Consider the following 27,100-nt stretch of genomic DNA (forward strand, 5'->3'; position numbering starts at 1 on the left):
TTTAAAAGGCACTCCAGTATGTGACAGGGTGACTGTCACCATTTCAACTGTGGAAGAAAGCTTGAAAGCTGAAAATGACATGGTAGAGGATGACTCTCAATGCGAATGGTGATTAAATAAATGTGGACATAAATTTGCTTTGTGCCAAGAACTGATACATAGGAGGTAAACAGAAAAATATAATTTCCATATCCACCTTCAGGCTTGGACACTACAGGGATTGCCTATTACTCATGCGTATCTATAATTGTGCCTAAATTACTATTTTGTGGTTTGTTCTTAAAAAAAATGAAAGTAATAATTTCTAAACTAAAATTTTGTTTCAACAAGATATCGCAGTGTAGCCTTCAATTAGTGATAACTACCAGAGAACACTCAGCGCAGAAATAATGTGCCAGATGATATTCACCAGGGAAAAATACCACTGGAAAAATACAGCTCAAAAATCATCCAGTTAGACTAATGATCTAGCTCCTTTATAAGACCATATACAGACGTATAAACCTTTAGCTTTTTGTTACGTAAAACACTTCTTTTTAAAACTCAACTGAATTCCAGTCAGCCTTGGAAGGTAGCATCCTTATTCTCCTCTCATTTAAAGCAGGCTAAAAAAAATAAACAAATGTACAATTAATAATTGCATGTTGTAATAAAGAAAAGGCTGTTTCTGCACTTCACAGGCCTGTCTGTGTTGCCTGCAAGTAGCAATAGGAGAATATTGATCAAATTCACTATGTTACTCGCTTACATTGTGTTTTGAGTAAATGTTGTATTCAATTCTCCTGGTCATTGAATTTGATTAGTTAGATCTGGGTGTGGACTCAAAGAAGTAAATTCTTTGTTTGGGATATGGTATTAAGGTACATGATTAGCCAGTATTTAGAAAGGGTGAATGACCTATTCCTGCTCTTGTGCATATTTTGGAACCTTCGGTTGAAAATTTGGGAAGGTGTGATGTGTGATCCAGGCTCAACAAGACAAGTAAACTGTACAAGTTGCTCGAAGCTGCAGCTGTCAATATGGAGCAGACATTTTAAATCATGTGAATAAAAATTACATATGTAGAAACTAGAGTTATCTCTGCCAAGCTGAGATACAAAATATAAACCAAATGTAGCAAAATAATCTTGAAGCTAATGATGTAGAAATTCTTGACAAACAATGTTAATACCTACCTTAAGAGGTGGGTTTAAGATGAGTGGCAAGCAGTTATGGACAGTAGTCTTGAGTGAAAGGAGTAAACTGACTCCTGGGATCTGACATTCTCAGGGAGGTTCAAACAACAAGTCCCCTTAGTAGTGTAGAGATTACAGAACGATTCTCATGTTCCAAATCACGTTCATCGAACTCGGTTGGAGAGAATTGGAGGTTTGGCACTGGACCAATTTCAAACTGGTTAGGTCCCAGAACTCAACTAGCGTAGACCAAGCTCCCTTTTACAAACCGATAACTCATCCAAACTGGCACTGCACTTCAACTTCCAGCCAGCCAGGCCCCAGCTTTTACATAGACAGCCAGCCCCAGACTCAGACTTTTGCGACTGGCCAGATGGCAGTCTTAAACTTACTTGGTTCAGATTCAGTCCACTGCTCGACCTACCATAAAAAAAAATCTGCATTTATGTTTGCTTTTCACGACTAATGCACATCTCAAAAAGCTTTGGTGTTATTTAAATACTTGAGAAATGTCATTATTATAATATAGGAAATGTGGCAGCCAATTTGTGCACAGTAAACTCTCACATTCAGCAATGAGAGAACATATAATTCCTGAAGTCAGTCAGAAGTTTCTTCTATGCATGCTTATACTGTAGATGCTTTGTACTGCACATATGCAGTTTTTCCAATCCATATTGTTGCGAGAAGACACCCATCTATAGCACAGTGGTGCAAGTAAAAATGCGAACGTGTACATATCAGCAGCCAGGAAAACTGTTGTCATCCGACAGTGGCAATCATATGATGTCACCAGACATTAATTATTGGGATTTTTGAAACTTTAATATCGCTTTGGTAGAGCCTCCAAATTGAAAGTTTGGAGGTTTTAAGTTAACTTCAACCCAGAAACTTATTTCAGATGCAAGTATTTGGGAATGCACTTGTTCTTTATTAATTTACAATTTATTGTACTTACTCAAAAGTCAGAACTTGCTGTTTGCGAGAGGTCCCTTGCCTTAGGACCGTTGTTATGGACCTGAATCTCAGTCTCTCTCTCATGCTGTTTTATCTCAAACTGCTTCGCTGTCACTCTCAAAGCTTCTCTGCTTCTAATTATGTGCATGCTTGAATAATATTTAGCATTTTAATGTTACTTCCACTAAACAAGTCTACACATCCACTGCTTTCCATCTCCTGACCATGTGCTCTGGCTTACCAGATGTATCTTCGACATCATGTGTCATGGTCAGGAATTGATATTCCTGCACTAGAGTTCAGTTCTCTTTTGCCTCTAGGACTGATGTTGATCCCCAAATTCTGCATTGTTTTTGTTCATTTAATGCTTCCCTTGTGGTCTATCTGTGGTAGACCTGAGTTGCCGATGTCCGTGACTGAACCACTGACAAATGCAAGACCAAGAATGAAGTTCTGTTGACGGTTTGAAGAACTTGGCAGCAAACTTGAATGCAAAACCACTCAGAATTTAAATACCTGGATTCTTCATTGACTTTCCACATTATTTGTTAGATATTGTGTCATAGGCTCTGAGACAGTTTTAGTATCAAAATGCCATGTGACTAACAACAGACTGTATCAATTTGCAATATTTTGTACATGCTATTAATGCTCTGGATTCAGAATGTTCACAATTCTGATGCCAGGAGACAGACCTCAACCAGAATGAAATGCACAAGGTAGAAGAGTTGGTCAAGATGCAAACCAGGAACAAGCCACAATTACATATTGTAGACACTCAATAAGTCAAGCAAATAACATCCAGTTTATGACAGTCATGACACTGACAATGAAGTCCCATTTGGAGACCTTTCTTGAATTGTTGCTGTGGAGCAGGTTCACAAAATCAACAAAGGTGTCAATTGGTGACAGGGTGGCAAGGTTAAACTTGCTGCCTCCAAGTCAGGTGCTGGGACACCACCATCCCACTTAATTATTTTAGCTTTCTGCTTCTAGGACTGGGAGATTACATCCAATATATTAAAACACAGCCAAAGTATCACTCACAATATTCCCAAATTTGAGGATCCTAAGCTCTTATTTCCTCCAACAAGCATTCAGAATTTTAAATGTTTCAATAAGATTACCTCTCAATCTTCTAAATGGGAAGGTGCATAGACCCAAGGGTTAAACTGTTAAACTTTCCTCATGAGACAAATCCCTCATCGCAGGAATCAGACTAGTTATTCTTTGTTGAATTGCTTCCAAAGCAAGTATGTCTGGTCTTAAGGAAGGTGACCAAACTATACATAGTATACCAACTGTGATCTCAAGACTAAAGAGATAAATGTATTGCTCAAAGATCGGTCTGGGAGAAATGGATTTGAATTCATGGGACACTGCTGCCAGTACTGGCGAAGGAGGAATTGTTTGATAGGTTGGACTCCACCTGAATCATGCCGGGACCAGAGTCCTGTCAAATTGAATATTTAGGGCTGTGGTCAGGGCTTTAAATTAAATAGTGAGGAGTGGGCTCGGTTGGGTGGAAACTCATGGAAAAATTTCAAGTGGAAAGGGCAGGGGTTTTTAAAGTAATCAGAACAAGTAATAGTACAGAGAGTATAGAAAGGATCAGGAATCTAACTTTAGGCAGGGCAGATAGGAGGACAATCAAGAGAAGGGGGCAGTCACCGCAGGTCTGAGGGTGTTGTACTTATATCCATGCAAGGTATGAAACAAGGTAAATGAGCTTGTAGCACAGATGGAAATCGGCAGGTGCAATGTGGTGGGTACCAGAGAGATGTGGCTGCAAGGGGATCAGCGCTGGGAATTAAATATAAAAGTATACACATTCCACTGAAAAGTCGGGAAAATGGGCAAAAGGGGGCAGGTTGCCTTGTTCGTAAGAAGTGAAATTAAATAGATAGCAAGGATTGATATAGTTGGACAGGGTAGAATCCGTGTGGGTCGAGTTGAGGAACAGCAAAGGAGGAAGAACCCTGATGGGAGGGATGTATAGGTCTCTTAGTTGTAGTCAGGAGATAGAAAAAACATGCAAGCAAGGCTTTATTACAATAATTACAAGAGACTTCAAAATACAATTGTATTGGGAAAATCTGGTGGATTGTGGAACTTGAGGCACAGAATTCATGGAATGTCTACGAGATTTCTTTTGGAGCAGCTTGTGGTAGAGCCCACTGGGGAACAGGAAATTCCGGATTTGGTGATATATAATGAGGCAGATTACCATAACATGATAGAATTCATCCTGCAGTTTGAGATGGTGGAAGCTAGAATCAGATATAAGAGTATCACAATTGAGTAAAGGTAACTACGAAGACATGAGGGAGGAGCTGGCCAGAGTTGATTGGAAGGGGAGCCGAGCAGGGAAGAAGGTGGAGCAGCAATGACAGGAGTTTCTGGGGGTAATTTGGGAGGCATGGCAGGAATTCATCCCAAAGAAGAAGAAACATATGAAGAGGAGGATGAGATAATCGTGGCTGATAAAGGAAGTCAGGTACAGCACAAAAACAAAATAAAAAGCATCCAATGTGGTGAAGGTTAGTGAGAAACCAAAGGATTTAGAAGTCTTTAAAAACCAGCAGACGATAACTAAAAAAAAAGTGGGAGAAGATAAAATATAAATTTAAGCTAGCAAGATATATAAAAGAAAATTACAAGAGTTTTTTTATTTGATGTATCTAATAAATAAGAGACAGGCAAGAGTGGAAGCTGGACCATTGGAAAATGAGGCTGGAGAAGTAATAATGGGGAACAAAGAAATGGCAGAGGAACTGAATAGATAGTTTTCACAGTGGAAAACATCAGCAGCATATCAGAACTTCAAGAAAGTCGGGGGCAGAATTGAGTGTAGTGGCCATCAGAAGGTGCTGGGAAAGCTGAAAGGTCTGAAGATGGACAGATCAGCTGGACTAGATGGACTACACTCCAGAGTTCTGAAGAAGATAGCGAAGGAGATTGTAGAGACATTGGTGATGATCTTTCAAGAATCACTGGAGTCAGGGAGGGTCTCAGAGGACTGAAAAATGGCTGATGTAACACCCTTGTTTAAGAAGGGAGGGAGGGAGAAGTCAGGAAACTACAGGTTAGCTAGCCTGATCTCAGTCATTGCTAACATTTTAGAGTCCATTATTAGGGATGGGATTGCTGAGTACTTGAAAGTGGACGGTAAAATAGGGCAGAGTCAACTCAATGTTGTCAAGGGGAGGTCATGCCTGCCAAATCTGTTCGAATTTTTTGAGGAAGTTATGAGCAAATTAGACAAAGGAGTGGACATGATCTATTTGGATTTTCAGAAGGTCTTTGACATGGAGGCACACACAGGAGATTGCTAAAAAAAAGAGCCTATGGTATTAGGGGCATGAATTGGCTGACTGGCAGAAGGCAGACATTGGGGATAAAGGAGTGTTTTCCAGGATGACAGCCAGTGACTAGTGGAGTTCCGCAGGGGTCTGTCGGGGCCTCAATTATGCATATTAAACACTAATAATCTGAACGAGAGACAGGAATTGGGAAGCTGCAGAAGGTGTTGGCCAGGCTAGGAAAATGGGCAAAGTAGCAGATGGAATAGAATGTGGGGAAGTGTCAGGATATGCATTTTGATAGGACGAATAGATGTGTAGCCTATATTTTTAAACAGGGAAAAGGCTTTGAAATCTAAAGCACAAAGGGACTTGAGAGAGCTTATTCAGGATTCTCTGAAGGTTAGCATGCAGGTTCAGTTGGCAGTTAGGAAGGCAAATGCAATCTTTATATTCATTGCAAGAGGGCTAGAATACAAGAACAGAGATGCATTACTGAGGCTGTGTAAGGCTCTCGTCAGACTGTATTTGGAATATTGAGAGTAGTTTTGGGTCCTGTATCTAAGGAAGGATATCCTGGCATTGGAGAGGGTCCAGAGAAGGTTTTCAAGAATGAGCCCAGGAATGAAGGACTTATCATATGAGAAGTGAAAGAGGGCTCTGGGTCTATATTGGATGGAGTTTAGAAGGATGGGGAGGGAAGGTTGGTGTGGTCTCATTGGAACTTACACAATTCTGAAAGGCCTGGATAGAGTGGACGTAGAGAAGATGTTTCCACTAGTGTGAGAGACTAGCATTTGAGTGCACAGCATCAGAGTGATGGGACTGCCCTTTAGAACTGAGGTGAGGAGGAATTTCTTCAGCCAAAGCATGGTTGATTGGTGGAACTCATTGTCGCCGAAGACTGTGGAGACCAAGTCATTGAGTGTATTTAAGACAGAGATAGATAATTATTGATTAGTAAAGGGATCAAGGATTATGGGAGAAGGCAGGAAAATGAGGTTGAGAAATATATTAGCCACGATTGAAAAGACTCAATGGACCGAGTGGCCTAATTTTGCTCCTATTTCTTATGACCTTTTTAAATTGATTTACTAACATAGATAGCTTTGTTTGTTTTCTCTTTTTGCACCATAAATTTGTGATTTATTGTTAAAACATTTGCAGCCTCATGTGAATATGACCAACCAGTTTAGAGTCATACAGCATGGAAACAGGCCTTCTGGCCCAACCTAGTTCATGCTGACCACGGTGCCTACTCAGCTAGCTCCAACTGCCCACATGCGGTCCATGTCCCTCTAAACTCTTCCCATCCATGTACCTCTCCAGTTTGTTTTTACATGTTGCTATGTTTCCTGCCTCAACCATTTTCTCTAGCAGCCCATACCATATAGGCACCACTCTCTGTGTGGAGAAGTTGCCTCTCAGACACTTCTTAAATCTTGCCCCTCGCCTTAAACATATGCCCTCCAGTTTTCAATTCCCCACCCCTGGGAAAAAGTCTGTATGTAATCTCCTATCTATGCCCCTTATGATTTTATACAGCTCAATAAGGTCACCCCTCATTCTCCTACATTCCAAGAAATATCCTGGCCAACCTCTACAACTCAGGTCTACCAGCCCTGGCAACATTCTTGTAAATATCTTTGCACTCTTTCCACTTTAACTATGTCTTTCCTATAACAGGGTGACCAAAACTGTACACAATACTCCAAGTGCAGCTTCACCAACGCCTTAGACAATTGTAACATAATGTCCCAACTCCTTATCAATGCCTCAAACAATGAAAGCCAGCACGCTAAATGCGTTTTTCACCACCCTGTCTACCTGTGACATGCTTTCAAAGAACCATGTACTTGTACTCCTAGGTCCCCCTGTTCCATAACACTCCTCAGGACCTTACCATTTACTGTATAAGTCCTACCTTGGTACGACTTTCCAAAGTGCAATACCTCACATTTATCGATATTGAATTGCATTTGCCAATCCCTCAGTCCACTTCCCTATCTCATCAAGATCCCTCTGTAATTTTTGATAACCTTCCTCACTATCAATGATACCTCCTAATTTTATATCAACTGCAAACTTACTAATTATGCCTTGTACATTCACAGCCAGATCATTTATGTAAATATCAACATGGCAGTCATACAGCAAAAACTCATCACACCTCAAAACAAGGTTTCACTTTGAGATATGACTTGTCTTGTATTACCATCAGTGAGGATCGTCACAACACAAATAATGAACCCTGAGTAGCCCTACTACTTCCAAACTGAGACGAAACGTCAGGTCTCAAACTGGGAAAGACTGCATCGACCTACATAATCATTGTTGGAGTTGCAGGTAGCTTTGTCATTTTGATGGTTGCAGAACTACTAAATGGAAACATTCTGAGACATTTGTAATCCAACTTTTGGTACACGTTCATTGTATAGACACCGCAAAGGACAGTTAAAAGTCTTCCATGCAAGTGGGGGGTTGGTGTCACATATAGGCCAGGCCAGCAGGTTTCCTCCTGGAAAGGTATTTTTGGCTTCTTGTCAGGGTTTGATAATAATTCAACATCTTCATTATTATTGATGTTGCTTTTCATTTCTTGATATTTTAAGAAAAGTGATCTCAAATTCTCAAACTGAAGTTTGAATTGAACTTCCTTTAAATTAATAATCAAGGATTCTGGATTACTAGTCCAGACATATATCTCTAACATCACCATATCTCGAACACCTGCCTTAATTGCTGTTGTAACTGCCTAACATAAAACTTTGTTGCACGCTACTTGTGCTCCTTAGGTACAACAATTTTACATCAATTTCTGTTAATGAAATACTTACATTTCAGAACACACAGGTGGTTGGCTGAATCATTTGGAGCGAACACATGTAGGCGTATGACCATCATACAGATTAGATTAGATTAGATTACATGCCCTACAGTGTGGAAACAGGCCCTTCGGCCCAACAGGTTCACACTGACCCTCCGAAGGGCAACCCACCCAGGCCCATCCCCCCCGACTAATGGACCTAACACTATGGGCAATTTAGCAGGGCCAATTCACCTAACCTGCACATTTTTGGACTGTGGGAGGAAACCGGAGCACCCAGAGGAAACCCACGCAGACACGAGGTGAATGTGCAAACTCCACACAGACAGTTGCCTGAGGTGGGTCCCTGGTGCTGTGAAGCAGCAGTGCTAACCACTGAGCCACCGTGCTGCCAGAGTGATGCATCTGTAGTTGATTAAGTGACAATTGCATCTGGTCATCTCTTGCCTGACACTGTTGAATGAATACCCTCCATGTAGCTCAATCAGTTCAGCTGCAACAACACTCAAGAGGTTCGACACCATTCAGGACAAAGGAACGCACTTAAATGTCACTTCAACAGTAGCAGCACTGTTCACCGGACACAAGGTACACGCCAGCAATTCAACAAGGCTCTTTTGACAACTCCTGCCAGTTAGGATGAAAAGGACATCAGGTGCACAGGACCACCACTGGCAGCAAGATTCCTTTAAACCATGTACCATCCTCACTTGGAACTACATTGTTGGTTTTTCACTATTGCTGAGTCAAAATCCTGAAACTCCCTTCTCAACGGCACTGTTGGCAGACTAATAGTAGAATGGGCATACCCACACCGCATGGATTCAGCTGAAGCTTCTAAATAATCTCTCAAGAACAGTTAGGGAAAGGCAATAAACGTTGGCCTTGCCAGTGATGAAAGAATAATGAAAAACTAACGTCCTGATTTCTCAATATCTTCAATGTTTGAGCTCTATTCAACTATCACCACTTCTACCTTTTCTTCACCATACTTTTTCGATCACCAAGACCATAAGACATAGGAGTGGAAGTAAGGCCATTCGGCCCATCGAGTCCACTCCGCCATTCAATCACGGCTGATGGGCATTTCAACTCCACTTACCAGTGTTCTCCCCGTAGCCCTTAATTCCTCGAGACAACAAGAATCTATCAATCTCGGCCTTGAAGACATTTAGCGTCCCAGCCTCCACTGCACTCCGTGGCAATGAATTCCACAGGCCCACCACCCTCTGGCTGAAGAAATGTCTCCGCATTTCTGTTCTGAATTGACCCCCTCTAATTCTAAGGCTGTGTCCACGGGTCCTAGTCTCCTCGCCTAACGGAAACAATTTCCTAGCGTCCACCTTTTCCAAGCCATGTATTATCTTGTATGTCTCTATTAAGTCTCCCCTCAATCTTCTAAACTCCAATGAATACAATACCAGTATCCTCAGACGTTCCGCATATGTTAGACCTGCCATTCCAGGGATCATCCGTGTGGATCTCCGCTGGACACGTTCCAGTGCCAGTATGTCCTTCCTGAGGTGTGGGGACCAAAACTGGACACATTACTCCAAATGGGGCCTAACCAGAGCTTTATAAAGTCTCAGTAGCACATCTCTGCTTTTATATTCCAACCCTCTTGAGGTAAGAGACAACATTGCATTCGCTTTCTTAATCACGGACTCAACCTGCATGTTTACCTTTAGAGAATCCTCGGCTAGCACTCCCAGATCCCTTTGTGCTTTGGCTTTACTAATTTTCTCACCATTTAGAAAGTAGTCTATGCTTTTATTCTTTTTGCCAAAGTGCAAGACCTCGCACTTGCTCACGTTAAATTCCATCAGCCATTTCCTGGACCACTCTCCCAACCTGTCTAGATCCTTCTGTAGCCTCCCCACTTAAAATAACCATCAGGCCTCGGGCTTTACTCAGCCTTCTCCATCATAATTGTACATAACTATGTAACCCAAGTACTACTTTGTGTCTATTACATGTGCATTTTGGCTATTTTCCTGGAACAGCCACAATTAACCTCCTCCCTTTTTTTGCATATTGCCTCTAATCCCTGTTCTCTATCTGAAGACTTAATTCACTCATTGCTACACTGCTCTGACTTTCTCTTATGCTACCTCTCCACAATTCAGTCCACGACTTTGTCGTTTATTGCAAGGGGAAAGATTTATAAAAGTAGGAATACGTTGCTAAACTTGTACAGGACATTGGTGAGACCACATCTGGAGTATTGTGCAAGTTTTGGTCTCTTGCATAAGAAAAATTAAAAATACATTGGAAGCAGTTAAGCAATGACTTTAGGATTGGGTAGCAGCATACTATATTAGGAAATATAGGACAGTTGGGCCTACATCCACTGAAGTTTGGAAAAATGAGAATCGATCTAATTGTTTCTAAGAGAACTTGATCACGTAGATGCTTCTTGTGGTAGGGACTGAAGCCAGCGATACAATTTAAAAATAAAATTTAAGATAGAGATGAACTAAATCATTTTTCTCAGAGTATGATGGACATTTTTTTAGACAGTGGTAGGTAAATTTTTGAAGCACAAGGGAGTCAAAAGTTAACAGGGTAGGTCAGAAATGAAGTTGGGTCTCAATCAGATCAACATGATTTAATTGGAGAGCACAGCAGGCTCAAAAGGGCCAAATGGCCTATTCTAGTATGGGCTTTCTAGCACAGTATTTCAGACTACTTTGCTGCAAACAAGATAGTTTTCTTGCTCTGGGAAATAACTCTAATCTCAACCCTTCTCTGTCCCTCACCTCCCCATTCCTTTCAAAATACTTCTGCTATTTATCCTTCTTCACATTTCAAATCAGCCTTTGGTCTTGAAAAGAATGAATGCCTTTACTAATATTCTTTCTGATATATTTTCAAAGCTCTCAAATTCCCTTCCTTTGGTATTCTACACATCTTAGCAAATCTATTGCAATCAGAAGGGGAATTACTTCACCGGCCTTTTTTTCTAGGCCTCTCAACATCTTCCATTCCCAATATTTTCCTCAAAACAAGTCTGGCCTCTCTATCTTATAGTGGATGACTGACATTGAAGTGCATTTAATCTATAACTGACTGCATGGGTTGATTGTCTGGAAAATGTGCTGCTTACCTTTCTTCATGAAGATTTATAAACTATTCTTGGAAGAGCTGCAGCAGGAGGCAGGCAATGATAATCCCAGGTTTCTATTCCTAACACTAATCAATTCCTCCAAAACCTTTCATTTTGATTTAATCATTTTAACCTCAAACACTTAATGTGAAGTTCTCACAGAGTTCTCCATCTCAACGGTCAAAATTAACTGTTAAGCCAAGTCCTATCCCTAAATCTTCTAATTGTCTTCATTACTTGCAGAAGATACAGAAGCTTCAACACATGCACCAGCAGATTCAGGAACAGTTCCTTCATGGCAGTTATTAGACTGATAAATGGACCCTCTAACGGCAAATAATGCTGATCTTGCTACAAATAATCTTTAGATTAGATTAGATTACTTACAGTGTGGAAACAGGCCCTTCAGCCCAACAAGTCCACACCGACCCGCTGAAGCGCAACCGACCCATACCCCTACATTTACCCCTTATCTAACACTAGGACAATTTAGCATGGCCAATTCACCTGACCTGCACATCTTTGGACTGTGGGAGGAAACCGGAGTACCCGGAGGAAACCGACGCAGACACGGGGAGAATGTGCAAACTCCACACAGTTAGTCGCCTGAGTCGGGAATTGAACCCGGGTCTCTGGCGCTGTGAAGCAACAGTGGTAACCACTGTGCTACCGTGCCGCCCACAATCTTCTTAGAGCACGCCCTGCGCAATGTAATGTGTATGCCTTTGCCCAAACTTTTTTGTCACCCTTTGATCTGCATATCCTTGTTTATTATATTCTGCCTATACTGCTCGTAAACAAAGGTTTTCACTGTACTTAGGTACAATTACAATCAAACAATCTCTCCCAAGATACTTTTGTCCCAATCCTAAATTCATCTATTCACTTTCAATGACTTCATACTCATTTTGAATCAAATTCCTAATTCTTATCTTTGCCATACCCCTCTGCACTTCTGAAATATCATTCAGCTCCATACCATACATGCCTGTAAGCATATTTCTCTTTAGTCCTGTTTCAACCGCACAGTCTTCAGCCTGCTTTATCCACAGGCCAATAGGCCTGTATCTTTGTGTGGTGATTTCTCTCTGTTGATTCCTTCAAACCCCTCGTCAAACACTATCTCTTTGATCTATTTGTGGTCAGCATTCCTCAACCTTTATTGTTTGGTGTCAGAAGTCCTATATAATAATTGATAACTTTTTGAAACCATCTCTTGGAGAATACCGTACAGAATGAATATATTTATGCTTCCATGCAAATATATTCAGTAATAGTACTATTTTATGGAAAAGTAATTTTAGCAAAGCACTGTTTGTAAATGAAAAAACATGGAACATGCACTTTCACATCTATTGTTGTACGCAAACCCTAAACTGGAAGATTAGCAGGTGTTGCAGTGACAAAAGGGTCGATTTTATCTTGCTGCTTGTGCCATCCAGCCGAAAACATCTTAACTGTAATCCATAGATTTGTGTCATGTTGTTCAAATTTGTCACAGATTTCAAAAGGGTTGCTTGAATCAGAGGTTAAATTAATAAGGAACAATTATCACACCCTATGATATAATTCATAAAAAAAATTAAACAGCTGGGATGCAGTGCACCTTAATCAGTACAGAGGAATCAAGAAAACAAAACTTTATTGATGCTATTTGCTGTGCATGCTGACTGAAGTACAACCCACAGTGAAGACTGAAACTCTTGATTGCACTCATCCATGTCCTAAAGATTAGGCTTTTAAGATTTAAGGTTCTCTTTTAATCCATTACGCTGAGCATCTACTTGCTACTCAGTGCAAAAGCACTGACCAACTTCACTCTGCTGTTTTTGGCCTGTTAGGTCCTGTACTGAATAGGATGGCAGATGGTCTGAAGAACACCGATTCACCCCCACCAGGCAAGCACAAGCAACTTCCATGCAAGATCCTTCACAACAAAGAGACTGATTGCACTTAGAAGCATGTGGCACATACAGGCAAGTATATGTAGCACAGCCACACCTAGTTAGTTCTAACCGCCCACAACATTCCATCAGCCTTTTATATTTGCACATTCCAACAGTCAAACTTCCCTTCTGGCTACTCATGCCATGCAATCAACCTTGAAACACTGTGAACCAAAAAAATGAGTGACTGTTAGGGTAACAGCTGCACAATAGACAAATGATAACCACAAACTGATAAATGCTTCCTTTCATAAAATATTATAATTCCACCTGCAATCTGCCTTGTACAAACTCTAATTACTCAGCCTCTTTGTTATACGACATTAGGCTGTGAGGTTTAGATAAACATATTTTTATTATTCTGAGATTAAGTTAAATGAAGCCTGGGTATATACTTATACGAAACATCTGGATTGTTATTTATAAAGTAGACTGCTAAAAGATTTAATAGGTAAAAACTTTCTATTTATGATTAATAAATTGAACAGAAACTGACATGCCATGAAATAACTGTAGAATTTTAATATTTTATTCCATCTCACAGAAAATACTGCAAGTGCACAGCAAGTTGATAACTATTGGTAAGAAAAAGATAATTTCAAGTCAGAATCACCACCAAAAGGGCGTCAATTAACTTACTGTATTTTTAAAAAAATTGATCGAGATTGCTACATTTTCTGGATTACCTTTATATATTTTTTGCTTTACATTTAGGGTAATGTTTCACAAGATCTCATCAGAGAATATACTTTCAGCTGGCACATGGTGCAAACATGCTTTAGTTTCAGTTCTTGAGATATGATTACATGCTTTTTCTGAACAAGTCCAGAGCTAGTAATTAATAAGTACACTTAGAGGAACATTTGCAACATCCCAAGTTTGTGCAAACGTCAAATTGTGGCCAAATTATGGCTATGTTATTATTTGTGACTTGTTACGTTAAATATATTTAAGACCAAGATTGGGTGCATTCACAATGGATACAAAATGAATAGGTACACATCAAAAGTGATCTATAAAACACCAAGTGAATCCCGGAATACCCATTTATTGTACCTAGTAAAAATGCAAGTCTATTTTTTCAGTAACTCTAAGCAAATGGTGCAAGTACAGACAGAGTGCAATCTCAAAACAGGTTAAAATTCTCACATTAAAAATCAGAATTTGGCATCTCTGACATTAACTGTATAAGTCTTGAATATAATTAAGTATATGGTTAAGGGCCTTATTGAAAAAGGGCAAGGAGGATAGGGGAGCGTAAAAAGAGAAAATACAAGGAAAGGAGCGGAAAACTGTGAAACATAATAGACAGTAAAAAATAAGCTTGGACATGCAATAGAGAGTAAGCTCAGAATGAAATACATCCAGAGAAGGAAACAGTGCAGCGTGAGCAACTTAACCCAGAAACCTAGAAAGGGAACATTTAGCAGTTAACTGAAGAAGCGGCTGTTATTTTTGTTGGGCAAGATGGTCATTGTATGTGACCCCAAGACCACAGGTCATGAGCATTGCACAGCGCTGTCAGCTATGTAGAGGAATGTAAGATGTGGAGGACAGGTGGTGAAAACAGTTGGCAAAAGCAGAGTAGCCTTGTAAAGGAAACAGAGGATCTGGTGGAAGTTTAAAAACTGCAATCAGGAAATGACAAGCAAATGATTGGTATAAATATGTTGTTTTGAGTACGAAATCAGAGTCTCTGAGCTAAACATATAGACACAGTACATGTGGTAGAAGCTTGAATAAATTGGCCTTGTTGTGATCTACCCAGGTCTGAAGAGTCAAAGATCCACTATAACTCCCATTGGATGATATCTAATGTGTCATTTTATTTACTGCAAATGATCTTTAACACCTCTCCCTTGCAACTCGAACAGTAAGTGTAAAGGCTCATAAACATCTTTGTCACTAAACTCAAGACCATCTTTTCTCTATCCCACCAAGCCAAGGCTCTTCTAAAGGACCCCTCTGCCTTAACCCCAAATTTTTCAGTTTCTTTTCTGATGCACTCTCCAGGTTAATTTTCTCTCAGAGACCCACATGCTGCTGTCTTAATCAAATTCCTTCAAAACTTCCGCCTGACTGACTTCCCTTCATTGAATGTACCAATACTTCCAAATACACATTTTTCTCAGAACTTTATATCCATATCTCTCCAAATAGGTTTCTGTCCCTGTCACACCATTAAAATACTTACCTTCGTCACAAGTGACATTTTATATGACCATGACTGTAGTGAAACAGTCTGTTTTGACAAGGTTGACCATCTCTTCCAGTGGTTCTCCTCAAGCTATGTGGGACTGTGCTCAATTTGTTTAACTTTTATCTAAGCTGTAATGGCTTCTCTTGCAGTTTCTACATTTCAAGGCCTAAGTGCTTCTCATTTGCACCTTTGTGACCTCATCTGTAACATATTTGCTACACATATACAGGTACAATATATAATTTCACTGTATCACCCAGTTCCTCTAATGTGAGTGAATTATCAGACTATTTGTCTGATATCTACTACTGGATTAGAAGAAATTTCTTTTGAACAAATTTTGGGAAATGTGAAGAACTTGTGCTTGCTCCTGGCCTTTAACGTGGTTGTCTAACTACTGATTTTATGCCTCTCCCGGGTAATTGTGAAATTGAAACAAACTGTTCATAATCTAGGTGTTGTATTTATCTTCTGCCAAGTTTCTGACTCCATCCAATACTCTGTTTTTCTCTGTGTGTGGACCTCCAAGCTCCATAAGATACATCAACTTCTGAACCCAGAAGTCAATGCGTCGGTATGCTGCACAGCTTAGAGGGAATATCGTTCATATCCTGATCATCACTAAACCCATCTATTTCCACTTCCATTACAATTCAGGGATCCTTTAACCAAAAACCTTGGGACAAACTGGGTTTTTTGGAGAAAAGATGCATCATGTCCATTTGAGTCCTTTTGGGAGAAAAATGTCCTTAAACCGAATGGAGCCAAAATAGCTGTTTTCTCAAAGGGCCTGACTTGAACTGTAGATGCAGTAAGTTCAGCCCTTCTTTTGGGGGGGTGGGGGGTGCTTTTCTGAGGTCTGTATCCAAAATGACTTTCAGTCTTAGGATACCAAACCTGCAAACTGCTCTTTTTTTGCAATTTGGCTAAGTACAGCAATTCAAACATAAACCATTGTGGAACAACAGTCATCTTTTCAATTTCAGAAATGTCTTTGGTGCTTGGCCTCTGACAATCTATCTATATGGTCAAACTTTCCTCAATTCCACTTTCTTGTAACCTGATTTATTTATTACGTGCTACTTCTTCAGTATCATTGAATGGCTGATGGCACAGGATACTGCAAAAATTACAGGCCCTGACAGCATTTAACAGAACGGATGACTTGGGCCTCAAAAAACCCCCCACCTCCTTTGTCAAGCTATTCAATACAGTAACAACACTAGCATTGAACTGACATTGTAGGAAATTGCCCAGGTATGCCCTGTCCACAAAAAGAATGGCAAATCTATCCTGATCAATGAACACTTTATCAGACTACTCTAGATCACCAAACAAAGTGAAAGAATGGGTTGGCTACAGCAGTAGCACATTGATGCTTAGCTTGGGTTCCACCAGGACCACTTAGTTCCTGATCATATTACAGCCTTCATGAAAACATGGGATAAAAAAAAACTGATGTCCAGAAATAAGGTGAGAGTAGCAGCATTTGACTGAATATGGCATTGAGAAGCCCTAGCAAAAGCGTAAACAATGGAAATCAGAGGAAAACTCTACGCTGGTTGGAGTCATATCGAGCACAAAGGAAGATGGGTGTGGTTGTGTTGGAGCTCAACCACCTTAATCCAAAGCCATCACTACACAGCACTTTCTCAGGGTAGTGTCCTCAGTCCAACCATCTGGGAGCACACTTTTCAGGAAGGGTCATCGGACCAAAAACATTAACTCTGATCTCTCTTCACAGATGTTGCCACACCTGCAGAGCTTTTCCAGCAATTTCTGTTTTTACATCCTTCATTGTCATTGGGTCAAAGTCCAGAAATTCACTTCCTGACAGCACACAGGGTATCCCTACACTGAAATTACGACAATGGTTCAAGAAGGCAATCAGCGTCTTTCCAGGATGATTAAGGATGGATAATAAGTGCTGGCCTACCTAGTGATGGTTAAAAAAAATAAAGGCTTGCCCTTTAGAAATCCATATAACTTTCAAGTCTTTTTCCATAGTTAGAGTCATAGAGATGTACAGCACGGAAACAGACCCTTCGGTCCAACTTGTCAATGCTGATCAGATATTCTAACCTAATCTGGTCCCATTTACCAGTACTTTGCCAGCCCTTATCCCTCTAAAGAATACAGCCCTTAACCCATACTCAATGTCTGCCTTTATTCCGGATGAAGGGCTTTTGCCCAAAACGTCGATTTCACTGCTCATTGGATGCTGCCTGAACTGCTGTGCTCTTCCAGCACCACTGATCCAGAATCCCTTATCCCTCTAAACCCTTCCTATTCATACACCCATCCATATGTTGTAATTAAACCGGCCTCCACCACTTCCTCTGGTAGCTCATTCCATACATGCACCACCCTCCACATGAAAAAGTCGTCCCTTAGGTCCCTTTTAAACTTTTCCCCTCTCACCCTAAACCTATGCCCTCCAGCTCTGGACTGACCCACACAGGGAAGAGACCTTTTCTATTTACCTGTTCCATGTCCCTCATGATTTTATAAACATCTATAAGGTCACCCCTCAGTCTCTGACATTCCAGTCTTTTTAGCCTCCCCCGAAAGCTTAAACTTTCCAAACCTGGCAATATCCTTGTAAACCTTTTCTGAACTCTTTCAAGTTTCACAACATCCTTCCAATAAGGAGACCATTCCAATAAGGAGAGCAGAATTGCACACAATATTCCAAAAGTGGCCTAACCAATGTCCTGTACAGCCGCAACATGACCTCCCAACTCCTATACTCAATGCTCTGATCAATAAAGAAAAGCATATCAAATACCTTCTTCACGATCCTATCTACCTGCGACTCTACGTTCAAGGAACTATGAACCTGCACTCCAAGGTCTCTCTATTCAGCAACACTTCCGAGGACCTTACCATTAAGTGGATACGTCCTGCTCTGATTTGCCTTTCCAAAATGTAGTACCTCACATTTATCTAAATTAAACTTCATCTGCCACTCCTTAGCCCATTGGCCCATCTATGCAAGGTCCCGTTGTATTCTGAGGTAACCTCTGCTGTCCAATACATCTCCAATGATGGTGTCATCTGCAAACTTACTAACCATACTTCCTATATTCACATCCAAATTTATGTATGACAAATGGCAGAGGACCCAGCACCAATCCTTGTAGCACACTGCTGGTCAAAGGTCTCCAGTCTGAAAAGAAACACCCCATCACCACCCTGTCTTCTACCTTCCAGTCAGTTTCGTATCCAAATGGCTAGTTTTCCCTGTATTCCATGAGATCTAACCTTGCCAACGAGTCTACCATAAGGAACCTTGTCGAACGCCTTACTGACGTCCATATAGATCACATCCATTGCTCTGCCCTCATCAATCCTTTGTTACTTCTTCAGAAAACTCAATCAAGTTCACGAGACATGATTTCCCATGCACAAAGCCATGCTGACTATACCTAATCAGTCCTTGCCTTTCCAAATACATGTACATCCTATCCCTCAGGATTCCCTCCAACAACTTGCCCACCATCGACATCAGGCTCAGTGGTCTATAGTTCCCTGGCTTTTCCTTACTACCTTTCTTAAATAGTGGCACCACGTGAGTCATCCTCAATCTTCCAGCACCTCACCTGTGACTATCGATGATACAATATCTAAGTAAGGTATTTGTAATCACTTCCCCAGCTTCCCACAGAGTTCTAGGGTACACCTGATCAGGTCCTGGGGATTTATCCACTTTTATGCATTTTAAGACATTTAGCACCTCCTCTTCTGTAATATGGACATTTTCAAGATGTCACCATCCATTTCCCCATATTCCATATCTTCCAAGTTCCTTCTCCACAGTAAACACTGATGCAAAATACTTGCTTAGTGTCTCACCATCTTCTGTGGGTCTACACAGAGGCTGCCTTGCTAATATTCTCTCTCTAGTTATCCTTTTGTCCTTAGTGTATTTATAAAATCTCTTTTGATTCTCCTTAACCCTATTTCATGTCCCGTTTTTGCCCTCCTGGTGTCCCTCTTAAGTATACTTCTACTGCCTTTATACTCTTATAAGGATTCACTCGATCTCTCCTGCCTATATATGACATATCCTTCTTTCTTTATCTTAACCAAAACTTCAATTTCTCTAGTCATCCAACATTATCTATATCTACCAGCTTTTCCTTTCACCCTAACAGGAATGTACTGCATTTGGACTCTCATTATCTCATTTTGAAGGCTTCCCATTTTCCAGCCATCCCTTTAACTGTGAACATCTGCCCCCATTCAACTTTTGAAAGGGCCTGCCTAATACTGTCAAAATTGGCCTTCCTCCAATTTAAAACTTTAACATTTAGATCTGGTCTATCCTTTTCCATCATTATTTAAAGACTAACAGAATGATGGTTGCTGGTCCCAAAGTGCTCCCCCATTGACACCTCAGTCACCAGCCCTACCTTAACTCCCAAGAGGAGGTCAAGTTTTGCACGTTCCCTGGTAGGTACATCCCCATACTGAATCAGAAAATTTTCTTATACACATGTACATCTAAACTCTTAACACTATGGCAGTCCCAGTCTATGTCTGGAAAGTTAAAATCCCCTCCCAGAACCACCCTATTATTCTTACAGATAATTAACAAATTTATTTCTCCATTTCCTGCTGACTATTGGGGGAAGTCTATAATACAATCTCAAGAATGTGCTCATCCCTTTTTTATTTCTCAGTTCCACTCAAATATCCCCAGGAATACCCTCCTTAAGTACGGCCATAATGCTCCCTCCCCTCTCTTGTCCCCCTTTCTATCCTTCCTCTAGCATTTGTATCCTGGAACATTAAGCTGTCAGTCCTGTCCATCCCTGAGCCACATCTCTATAATTGCTTTGATATCCGAGTCCAATGTTCTTAACCTCTGCCCTCCCTGTTAGGCCTTTTGCATTGAAATAAATGCAGTTTAATTTATCAATCCTACCTTGTTCTCTGTTTTGTTCCTGCTTGCCCTGACTGTTTGACTCCCTCCTTTTCCAAACTGTACCAGTCTCAGATTGATCTTTTTCCTCACTATTTCCCTGGGAATCCCCACCCCCCCAATCTAGTTTAAATCCTCCTGAGCAGCTCTAGCAAACCTCCCTGCCATAATATTCGTCTCCTTCCAATTCAGGTGCAATCCGTCTTCTGGTACAGGTTACTTTTACCCTTTGTATGATGGCTTTACAATTTCTGTATTGTAATGACCGTGCCTTTTTTATTTTTGTGCTTTTAAACTTGAAATGCAAAAGAACTGCTTTTAAAACCAATGTTTTGCAAAGATTGCTGAATGATTTTTAAAAAAGTAATTCATGAAAGGATAGCTTATACATTTTTTTGATCAAGCAGTAACTGAACTGTAGTCAAACTGGAAAATGGGTTCTAAACTCACATGGAGTTTTGGGTGGCAACAAGAAGTTGATTGGTCTATGGATTAGCGGCCAGTTTTTGATGACAAAGCTGTTTGCCTGTTAACAACAATGGGATGGGTTCTCTTATATCTAAGCAGCTTGGGGATAGGAACAAGAAACAGCGAAGTAACCAGATCTCAACCAGCTCGTGAGCTGTTCCTGTTCTCTGCAGTAAGCCACTTTAACTGAAAGAACTGTGGATGCTGTATATCAGAAACAAAAAACAGAAGTTGCTGGAAAAGCTCAGCATATCTGGCAGCATCTGTGAAGAGAAATCCAACTTAAAGTTTTGGGACCAGTGACCCACTTCAGAACTTAAAGAAAACCAGTTTATCTTTCTTTCAGCAGTTACTGCAAACTATGACTAAATTGATAAGTCAGAGACCTTTTACAAGTGAATTAGCCACCCTCTGCCTCTTACAAACTAGTGGAAGCACCTGGAAAAGAAAAACGGAGAAGAAACCTTCTGATCAGCAACAGCCAACCCAATAGATCTATTAAACAAAGATACTGACTTGTGCCATTTTCCCTTTGTCCATATTTTATTTTCCCATCTACATGGGAAACAGTACATTGTGTTATATGCCAAAGTCTACAACTCTTTACCTGCAATTAGAGTCTAATGGCTTGTAACAAATAGTAATTCTTGTTAAGTTCAGAAACCTGGCATATGCTGGTCTGAAATCCAGGTAAAGTGGGGAGTTTACAACCTTTTAACTTTTGCGATGAAACCTGGAATCGCAGGGCTTGATTTCCAGCATGCTACCCTCATGACCAGTGACACTGTCCTATTTTCAAGCGAAATATTTGTTGTCCATTGACAAGTGCCTTGACTATCTTAATACTGTTAGTACATGGACACTTTATTTATTGTCGATTTGAAATGAAAGCAGCCAAACAGTGGATGCCATGTCAAATAGGGCAACCAAGTGTTGGTTGGACAGGGGAGTTAAGTGTTGGGAAAGATAGAGATTGAGGGAAGATAAAATGGTATCATTTATTTTATACAGCCTTTCCCAATTTTGTTCAAACTTCTCTGCATTAAATATATTCTCCCCGGTTCTTATTTCCTCTTTGTAGTTTGCCCAAATTTAAAAAAAAAACACATTTATCTAGGTTTTCACATTCATTAAATATCTTCTAAGTGCTAATTTTCTTTAGTTTTGAATAGGATGAAGAGGAGAGTCAGGATGACTCTGTGGGTGTCATGTTTCAATTGTCCAAAAGCCTCAGCACATCAATATGCTGGACTCTCTCAAACTCAATGATCAATTCACCATAAAGCACCATTGTTTAGAAAAATGGTCTGGAAGAAGGATGAAAACTTAAGTCAAAAAGGATGGGCAGTAATGGACACTTATCTTTGCAGATGAGTGTTGAGTTTACACTAAATCAAGTAAATCAAAAAGAGGTTCACATTGAAGGAAAACATTTTACCAAAGCACACTATGCAAAAGGACCAGCTTTGGGCAGATGCATGATCATGATAAACACTGGATTAATAGCTTTGAACCTGAACCAATGTTTAACATTTCAGGATGGAGCACTTGAAATTAAGGCTAGTTGTTAGGACTCCTCAACAATAATTTACGTATTATCACAAAATTTAGGTCATAATTGTTGATTCATTTTTAATTTATTATACTTGCATCAGTATTTAATACATCAGAATGAGTTGCAAAGTGCAGCATAGAAAAAAATCTTAGAGTATAATGCATTATTTCTTCCAGAATTGACTAATGATAGTATCAATCCACCATATGTAATATATTCAGAATACTGGCAGAAATTAGAGGATGATCAAGATTATTAATAATATGTAGCTCATATATAATTGATTTTAATAGATTTTCTAAAATTAACTAGTTAAATAATGTAAAAAAAATTCATCAGTATATACTTTTAATAACTATTCCATCAAAATTCCTAAGTTCACATTTATAATGAAAACATACAGAATATGGATTTAATTGGCAAATTAACATTAAATAATTGTAACAGATAAAACATTTTGGTAGGAAGAATAAGGAGGTCACATATATCTTGAAACATAATTGTCCTGTGGGAAACAGAAATGTAGGAATCAAGGAGCAGAGATAGATAAGTCATTAAAATCAACAATGGAGTTTAAAAAGACCTCAAAAATGCAAACTGATTCTTTTTGGTGGGATAGAATTAACAGGTGGCAGTTATGTTGGACAGAACTGCATGTGGGGGACTATGAACAGCTCTGCTCTCCATATCACAAAAAGGATCGAGACACCAGTGGCGAAAGTGAAAAGTAATGTATTATAATGAGTTAAAAGGAAATATTAAATAGATCAGTGCCTTTTAGTTTAGATAAGAGGAAAGCGAACATAGCCTGATTGCTGTCTTTAGAAATAAGGAAGATGTTTGTTTCTTTTTGAATGTAAGCCAATATGAAATAATCACTGACAAATATAATAGAGAACTCAGAAGAAACTGTTTTATTCAGGGAAAATGGTTAGAACATAGAACTCACTAGGTGTAGCTGAGGTGATTACCACAGGTGGACTTAAGCAGAAGCTGGATAAATCATGAAGATGAAAGGAACATAAAGACTTGTAACTGGGTTAGGAGAAAGAGGCCAAAGGTGGCTTAATTGAGCAAAAGCAGTATCATTGATAATTTGGGCTGAACAGCTGATTCTGTCATGTAAACAATTTATAATACCACATCATTCAGTAATTTCATTCTTCTCTGCTGTTAGTACTTGCTGTGCTGCAGTGCCAGACAGGAGCTTTTAAATCTGGAAGAATTGCACGGGATACCACAGATTGCTAGCAAGAAGCACAAATCCTGGCATATGGAAGCACTGGGGTAGAGAAGGGTTCAGCAGCACTGATTGGAAGAAGGGCAAATTGGAGAGGGAAAGTCTTTGGAATTTGGCAGAACCAAGAAAAAGACAGTAGGACAGGTTAGATTTGGAAAAGGAGTAGTTCTGATGAGGGCCACAACTGTCTAATGGGCCCATCAGTATTCAGGTAAGAACATGAATGCAGTGAAATTTTGGAATAAGAAATTGTCATCATAATTAAAATAGTGTGAGAAAATACACACACACACCAAAAATAGGAATAGACCTTTCAGCCCCTTGAGTGTATTCTAACATTCAATGAGATCACAGCTGATCTGTGGCCGAACTCCATTTACCTGCCCTTGGCCTATCACCCTTAACTTAACTGTTGCTTAACAAAAATTCAACTCAGTTTAAAAATTAACAATGGATCCACAGATGTGCAGGTTAGATGGACTGGCACGCTAAATTGTCCAGAGATGTGCAGGTTGGATGATTAGCCATGGGTAAAGCTAGGATACAGAAATGGGGTAGCGGGTTGGTATGGGTAGGATCCTCTTCAGAGAGTCAGTGTGGGCTTGATGGGTCAAATGGCCTGCTCTCACATTTAGAGACTCTATGATCTAGCATCAACTAATGTTTGTGGAACACTGTTCCAAACCTCTATCACCTTTTATGTGCAGAAATCTTTCCTAACATCTCTCCTGAACTGTCTGGCCCTAGCTTTTAGACTATGCCCCCAATTTTAGAAGCTTCAAACCAGTGGAAACAGTCTATCCTTACCAATGCTGTCTTTCCTTGTTAACATCATGAAGACTTTGATCAGATAACCCCATAACCTTCTAAATAGTAGAGAAAGCAGGATTAATTTGCATATTCTGCCCTTGTAACTTAACCCTAGAAGTCCAGGTATTATTCTTGTAAAACTATATTATTCTCCCTTCAAGGCAATACATTCTTTCCAAGATGTGATGACCAGATCTGCTCACAGCACTCCCAAGTGGAGTCTAATCCGGGTTTTGTATTGCTGCAGCATAACTATTGTATCATTATACTCCAGTCCTCTGCAAATTATAAAGGTCAGCATTGCTTTAGTATTCATGATTATTTTCTGCCCTTTTTTGTAGCATTTTAAAGATCTATGCATCATTGGAAAGTTTGGCAAGGAGCTTTTCTGATGATAAAGTACAAGTTAAAATTTGAATCTGCAAGCAAGTACTTCAAATTAGTCTCAGGCTATTAACACGAGAATTGAATGTTTTCAGAAAACATTTATCATTATTTTTTCTAAAAGTAAGAGAGTAAACATCTGTATTTTATTTTCAACTGTTCACTTTTATGAGTTATGTTATAAATGTTATTTTTCAAATAAATCTTCACAAACTAGAATGCAGATTGCTAGATTGCAATACAATTCGATTTCACCAAAGATTCCTGATCTTCTCTTTATATTAACATGGTAACCAAATCACTCACTCAGTCATAATAACTCTTAACAGGTGTTTGGCTATTTAACAGATCACGCCTCATTTTAATCAATCACTATATTTTGCCCTTTGGACCAACGATGTTGAAAAGGTGTAACGAATGATCAATGCAATTTGTACAGCTTGCAAAAAGAAAAAATAAAACAAATGGGAAAGGGACAGGATTTTGGGAAAGCCCTTCAGGCTTTGTGAATGTCAATGTCAGTGTTCCGTGCTCACTACTCAGCAGACTTATCCGAACAGTATCTTTACTGAAGTGCCTATGAAGTCATTGCTTCCAGTATGTTTGTGACATGATAGAGGTCACATGACTATGAGAGATCAAGGAGGACGTTTGTACCCAATTATATTTCAACCCAAACATTCACCCTTTGCACCAGGCCGTTCTCCTGGTTGATGTTTCATTACTGGTGGGTGGGAGGTGGGGGGGGGGGGATTGTTCCCATATCCTTTTTGTTCTTGCTATGGTACCTATGGTTACCCCAATTCTGTTGTTGGGTTACTGTGATCTGAGTCTGATGGTTGATTTGCAGACTGTGCAGGTAATCAATTCGCATCTTCCTGATCAGCTTCACCAGTTAAGTATATATTCATGTGGTTGCAAAGGTATAACTGATTGTTCAATTCCACTCATTGAGTGTGTTGGAAGTTTGTACCCTGGCTTTCAAACGACAAAATCCTTGTCCGATTTGTTAGATAGTTAAGAATCATAGAATCCCTGCAGTGTGGAAGAAAACTGTTCAGCCTATTGAGCCCACACCGATCCTCTGAAGAGCATCCCACCTAGACCCAACCCTCCCACCCTGCATTTCCCAGGACGAATCCATATAGTTCATACATCTTTGGACACTATGGGGCTATTTAGCAAAACCAATCCACATAGCCTGCAAATTGCTTGTCTATGGGAGCCATGCAGACATGGGGACAATGTGCAACTCTATGCAGACACCCGAGCCCAAGAGTGGAATTGAAATTCAGGTCCCTTGCTCTGAGGCAGCAGTGCTAACCACTGAGCCACCATTCTGCCCCAGTTAATGAATATGGCAAATCATTGCACAGCTTTTGCATGTTAGAGCTGCATCACTGCTAAAGCTCTCAACATTTTGGGATCCAGGCAAGGAACTTCTGCAGTCAGTACAGTGCTTATGTTCTTGACTTCAGGCATTTCTAGTTGCAACTTACATTGTTCAGCTTCAGGTTGATCCGGCAAGCTTTGCATAGAAATTATGACAGATTGCAACAATGGTCAGCAATGGCTTCTGTCATGTGTTTCTGCTTCCAACCACTGAAGCTTCCACTCTGTGAAGATCACGAATTAGCTCATGGTGTCTGTGTTGTTATTCCTCTGGAGCTATGAATATGTCAAATGAAAAGCATAACCATCTGCAACTCTCAAAGTCTGTCCAGAATGTAGTTAGAAAGTTGCTGCTTTCTCCAACTCCAATTGGCAATAATTATTTTTTGCATCAATGTAGTGAAGATTTTTCCAGTGCAAGTTGTGGAAAATTCCTTTGAAGGTTGGCTTGAGAGTAATAAGACTGCTTCAGAGTTTTGGTTTGATGCATACTCTCAGCTTACCAGGTTGTTTCACTGCTATCATGCTACTAATCCACACTGTAGTAGTTATTACTTTCCTGATTATTTCCCTTCTTTTCTGGATCTTCTGTTTTGTCTTTGAGCCTGGCTTTTTGGGGCAGCTGGAACTTTCCTTGGTGAATACTGAACTGATTTTACACTGTCTGCTTCAAGATGATTGTCTTTTGTCTATCTCAACTCGTTAAACACAGACTTGTAGCCAGAGCCATACCGCACAGAGAAAGACCCTTTGGTCTAACTTGTCTGCACCGACCTGACATCCCAATCTGACCTAGATAAAAACCAAAAGA

General features: G+C 40.0%; 1 protein-coding gene across 2 annotated transcripts in view; it reads right to left on the bottom strand.

The window, feature by feature from the left end:
• ralgapa2 (Ral GTPase activating protein catalytic subunit alpha 2) overlaps positions 1-27,100 on the bottom strand; it is a 564,036-nt gene that overhangs the window by 12,296 nt on the left and 524,640 nt on the right. The window lies entirely within an intron of this gene.

This window comes from Hemiscyllium ocellatum, chromosome 10 (assembly GCF_020745735.1).
Source record: "Hemiscyllium ocellatum isolate sHemOce1 chromosome 10, sHemOce1.pat.X.cur, whole genome shotgun sequence".
Lineage (NCBI taxonomy): Eukaryota > Metazoa > Chordata > Chondrichthyes > Orectolobiformes > Hemiscylliidae > Hemiscyllium > Hemiscyllium ocellatum.